Genomic DNA, 6,076 nt, shown 5'->3' on the forward strand with positions numbered 1-6,076 from the left:
AGCAATCTTATCCAGAGGTTCAATGTAAGTTCTAGGTTGTTTGAGAAATATTACAGACCCAAAATTAGTGAGTGGCTGAGAAATATCATATAACCAAGTATAAAACTGAAATGGCCAAGGGTGTTTCTCTGGACTGGTGATCCAATCCGCGATCTCTTGCGAATCCGTCCACACAGTCAGTTGATGTCCTGCCAGTGAAAGTGCTTTCTGGAGTCCTTTTTGTATCCCTCGCAATTCTGCTTCTTACGCGGTTACTACACAACCATGATTCATAGAGGAGGCCACAAAGTTTTTGTTATTGATAATCAGGTACCCCTAGCCCCCATAAGAAGTTGAGGGGCAATTGCTGCCATCCAAAACCATGTAACAAGTCTCATTTGAAAATAGGCTCAGATAGGAGAGCCTTGTCAACGGAGAGCAAAGTGGAGAACAATGGGGGGGTGGTTCATTGAAGTCCTCAAAGGAGAATAATTTGAGGTCAGACACCCATCGAAGAATATTATTTAGCACCATATATGGATTTGATTTTTTGCCTTGAAAAACCACCTGATTACGATGTGTCCAAATGAAGTAAAAGGTAAGTGTGAATATGGGCTTTTGAGGTAGCCCCCATTGTGACCAGATTTGTTATAGCCTCACAAAAAGTGTCTCTCACAAGATTTTCAGCCCTGATGCTCAGAGGGGTAGTAGTCCAGATTTTTTTACTGAAATCACAAGACCAAAATAGGTGCCAAGGAGTTTCAAGTGTCAAATTACAAAGTGGACACAAAGGATTTGTATAATTTGTGAAAAATAGTTTAGACTTGGTGGGGATACCATCGTGAAGTAATTTCCACAAGAAGAGTTGGAATCGTGGTGGGATCTTCAATTCCCAAATGCGTTTCCAAAGGGAGAGCTGTGGAACCTGAAGATTATCAAAACAAGGATATTTTAGGACAGAGGCTATGTGTTTGGTTGTCAGTTTCCCTATCTTTGAGGCAGGTGAGAAGATGTGGTCACAAGGGGTGAATGGAAAGTGGGATAGAGGTAATGATGTACACAATGGAGGAAGGTAGGATTGAGTGCAGCAAGCGTACATTCCAAGATCTATTGGATAAAAGTTCATTAACATTGGTAAAGAGTGGATTCCATGGTACCACTTGGTTTAAGGTAGTAAAGGTGGATGATGGGATCCATGGGTCATCCCATATGTTGGTTGTGGAACCAGACCCAATCTGCCAGCGAACCATTTTTCGAAAGGTTGGCAGAACAGTACGAATACTATTCCAAGTCCATGAGCCTAGTCTAAGAGGTTTTGTAGAGTTGAGAAAGGAGTGATTGGGGAAATATTTGCCCTTAAGCAGTTGAGCCCAGAGAGACTGGGCTCAGTAAGTAGTCTCCATGATAATTTCAAAATAAGAGCCCGATTATGGTCCCAGTGAGTTCTCAGGCCCAGACCCCCTTTGCTTTTTTGTTGACACATAGAGTCCCAAGAAATCAGAGATAACCCTTTACATGGCTTGGCTTTACCCTTCCAAAAAGCAGAACATAGGAAATCAAGGTTAGAGCAGATTGTTTTAGGAAAGAGGAGGTAAGACATATGGTAGGTGGGGATGGACTGCAGGACTGATTTAATGAGTGTAAGTCGGCCGGCCTAAGATAAAACCTTGGATTTCCAGTCAGCCAGTTTGGATTATACGCAGGATAGAATGGGGGCCAGGCAGCGGGCTTTTGATCTTGTAGGGAAAAGAGCAGTGCCCAGATAAGTAGAATCAGCCCCCATTACTTTCATCTCCAAAGCATTGCAAATATCCTGTTGAACAGCAGAAGGGGTGTTTTTGCTAAAGAAAATGCTACTCTTTTGCAGATTAAGTTGTTGACCAGTGAGGGATTCAAACAGGTTGATGATGGCCTTGAGGGTATGGATATCCTTGAGGTTTGCCCGACAGAAGAGAAGGGCATCATCAGCAAAGAAAAGGTGGGTAATCTCAGGGCCTTGGCGTGATATTTTAATACCCTTGAATAAATCCATTTGCTATAAGTGTGCAAAAGCCTAGAGAGGCATTCCATGGTTAGGAGAAATAGGTAAGGGCTGAGTGGGCAGCCTTGTCGCAGGCCCCTAGAAGGTTGAAAATAATCAAAAGCACTCCCATTCATTTTAATGGAGAAGGAACATTGTAGTAAAGTGGAGAGTAGTTTAGTCCAATGTTGGTCAAAGCCCAGGTATTCAAAAAATTTAAATAGGAAGCTCCATTCAACTCTATCATAGGCCTTTGACATATCAAGTTTTAGTGCAATAAAACCAGTTTTGCCGTGTTTCTTCTTTTTCATGAAATGAAAAATTTCTTGGGCAATGATGATGTTATCAGTAATTTGGCGACCTTTCACAAATGCAGATTGGTTGGGGGAGATAAAGAGGGGGAGGATAGGCCTTAAACGAGTGGCAAGGATTTTAGTGAGAATTTTATATAAAACATTACAGAGACTGATGGGCCTGTAGCCTTCCACCCGCTAAGAAGAATTGTTCTTGGGTATTAAGGCTAGCAGGGTATGGTTGACACCCACGGGAAGGTGGTAATTAGAAAAGAAATCATGTACAAAGCTAAGTATATCAGATTCGATAAAGTCCCAACAGTGATGATAGAAACCGGTCCAAAGGCCATCAAAACCTAGTGCTTTAAAGGCACCAATATTAAAAACTGCGACCTTGATTTCTTCAATAACTGGAGGCATACCCAGAGATGCAAGTGAGGTGGTATTGGGTAGGGAAGGAAACAGGCATTCCACAAATGATGGATCCAGTGGAAGAGAAGAAGTCATGATAGAAGAGAAATGGGAAGCAAAGAGATGTGTCATTTCAGGGGGGTTTGAGATAACCCGGCCTGAGGGATCAGTTATGGAAACAACCCGATTAGATCTAAATCTGTGTTTGGCCATGGCATAAAAAAACTTGGTGTTACGGTCACTGTGAGTAATGGATTTCTCCCTAGACTTTTGAAACCAGAAAGTTTCTTCTGCATCGAGAATCCTTGTTAATTGGGTGTAGGCATCACTTAACAAATTAGATTGGGTTCCAGATGGAGGGCTAGCTTCAAGAAGAGAAATTTTTTTAGTCATTTCAGACTTTAGAGAGTCAATTCGACCAAAAACCTCCAAATTTCATTTTTTCATCTGATGGGTAAAACTATTTATCTTAACCATTAAGTTGGTAGAAGATGCAAGATCCCATGCAACAGAAGCAAAGGAATTAAAATTAGGGTGACCAAGCCAGGCAGCTTGGAAATGAAACAATTTTTTTAAGGACCAATAGGGAGGAGTGGAATCCAAAAGTAAGGGATTATGGTCCGAGCCCAAGGCAGGTAAAATTTGAAGGGAAACAAGGGGCCAAATAGAGAGCCATGTTTTATTTACAAGGCATCTATCAAGGTGTTCCATGATACAATGTGGGGGTTTTTGTTTGTTTCTCTAGGTGTACCAATGACATAAGGGATTAATCTCTTCCAAACAATGATCATGGAGAATGGTTATGAGAGCTTGAGCAGAATGGGAGGGGTGAAGGAAAGTAGATCCTCCAAATTTATCCTCCTGAGACAGAATCTCATTGAAGTCCCCCATAATTAAATAAGGGCAAGAGAGGGTGGGAAGAAAGGACCCCAGAGAAGTCCAGGTTTGAGTGCGAGGGTTCGGTTAAGGGGGGGCATAGAGACAAATAAGGCACCAGTAACAATCCAAGGTGGAATCCGAGAAGTGCAGGGCTAGAAACCTATCAAAAACTTGGGTTTTAGAAGGGGGAAGATCAGGTCTACCGAGAACCCACAGCCCCCCCCCCCCCCCCCCCGAGACCCCGATTGCCAGAACCACTGATAAACCCCAGGGTGTGGTAGGGATGTAAAGCCCGAGGTAAACAAGAGTAGTCAGGGGTCAACATTTTAGTTTCACACAAAAATAAAATATCAGGTTTGTGCTTAAGATAAAAGTGCTTAAGGAAAGTAGACTTAGATTTAGACTTCAAACCCCTAATGTTCCAGCTACATATCTTCATTATGTACAGATCTAGAGCTTAAGGTGAACAAAGACACACAAAGTGACAGCAAAATGGTAGTAAACACAATAATAAACAATGAAAGAGCTTGAAAAGGGTTAAAACGTATTACCGAGGTGGATGGGATATCAGATGACTCACGAGTCTGGTGATGCATTGTCTGGTGTCCAAGAGGAGATGCTTTAGAGATTAAAATAGAGCACTTCTTTTGGGTAGTAGCATGGAAGTCCTTGTCCGTCTTGAGCTTACACAACTAGCCCTTCAGTTTCTTGGATAGAGCCTCAGGAGAGTCCACCATCTTGAGTATGTCAGAGGAAAAATTTTGAAGGATATCAATTTCAGCCTGATCCTTTGAACCAATAAAATCAAACCCAGATTCTTGCCTCTTTCTTTTACTTCTACTCGATCTTGCATGTTGCTTCCCTTTGGCCTTGGACCTTTTACGGCGGCTTTGGGTAGAGCCAGAAGAGGTAGAGGAGCTATCCAGTCATAGATGAAGAAGTGGTGGGACTAGGAGCAGATGACTTGAGACCTTGTACAGAAGACCCCCCGGTTGGAGAATTGCCTCCCCCAAGAGTAGCAGATTCCAAAAAAGAAGAGGTAGGGGGGATATGGCCACAGAGAATTTGGGGATTTTTACCTTTGTGGGGCTGTAACATGTACAACACCTGTTGCAACACTTATAAATTTTGTCAACAACCGGCTTAGGCTGAGAAGGTGTAGGAATTTCAGAAGCAATCTGAGAGATGGGAGGGGATGGTATATTAAATGAAGCAGGTGAGGGGGAGGCAAGTGAAGGGTTGTAGAAGGTGCGAAGGTGGTCGTGGGTGTGAAAAAGTAGGTTAGTGAAGGAGAAGGGGTTGGAGTGTAAAGTAGGGTTGGGAAAGGAAATTTGCACTCTTGCCGTAAAGGGAGGAAATTTTCACAATTTGTTTTAACATGAATTGTTAAAACAAAAAAAATAAGCATTGAAAAATGGAATGGTTTTCCTTCCGCCATTGAAAAACGGAACGGGGCTTCTAGTAGCGTAACTCACTGCTCCATCTGCTTTGGGCTTGAGGTTTTTTTTTTTGATGAAAATAAAAAGAGTACTTATATATATTTTGATAGAATACATATTGTTTGTCTTGCGCATAGGTCGCAAGGTTAAGAGCCACTTCTAAGCATAAGTTATCTTTAAACATAGAAAAGGTAATGTCTAAAGATCTATTACTTATATACATTAGATCCTTTATATGTAGCCACGGCCATGGAGAGTTAGTAGGGGATGGAAGAGCATAGGCGATCATTTGGTTTGAGCACCAAACCTCCTTGATTTCCAAACCTATATGAGCTTTGGGCTTGAGCTGTTTTGCAAGTATGGATGTCCTCATGTCCAAGAGGACTAAGACTCATCCATTGGGTTGGGCCTCGTAAGTCACCATTTTGTTTTATGATACGATTGAAGATCAATAGAATTTAGCTCATCTCCAGGGAGGCATTCGTATGCCTAGGGATGTGTGCGGCATAGCCCAATGGTTGGCAGCACCCTGGGCGTTCCTTGTTCCCTAGAGACGATCCTGATCCGGATCAATATCCACTATTGGGTGAATTGGAATGGTCCCTATTGCGTAAAGAGTTCTTTTATTTTTTCTTTTTTGTGTGAAGGTGGCCCACCACTATGGTGATGTCAAGGGGGATTGGATTCCCAATGGGACCTTAGTGTATTCACCTGTTTTTGTCATTCCCCTTGGAGGTTTTCCGTGACGATGATGATTGATGAGCATCTTCCAAGGCGTAGAGTCGATGTATCTGTAGATATTGCGCAAGTGTACATTGTAAAATCCATCTATAAATTGTTCACCCTCAATATCCCTCAGAGGAAAAAAAAAAACTCGTAAATCCCTAGTAGAGTCCAAAAAAAAACCCTAAGCCGTGTTTGGTTGCTTAAATCTGTGGGAGTATGTATCGATCTTGAATGGTATTTTCAAGATGGACATTTTGTGGATTCGTATTTCTGAAAAATAAACTGTTTGGTTATCATCATTCTGTGACGTGAATCTTTCTGAAAAACTG

The sequence above is a fragment of the Telopea speciosissima genome, chromosome 2 (assembly GCF_018873765.1).
Source record: "Telopea speciosissima isolate NSW1024214 ecotype Mountain lineage chromosome 2, Tspe_v1, whole genome shotgun sequence".
NCBI classification, from domain to species: Eukaryota; Viridiplantae; Streptophyta; class Magnoliopsida; order Proteales; family Proteaceae; genus Telopea; species Telopea speciosissima.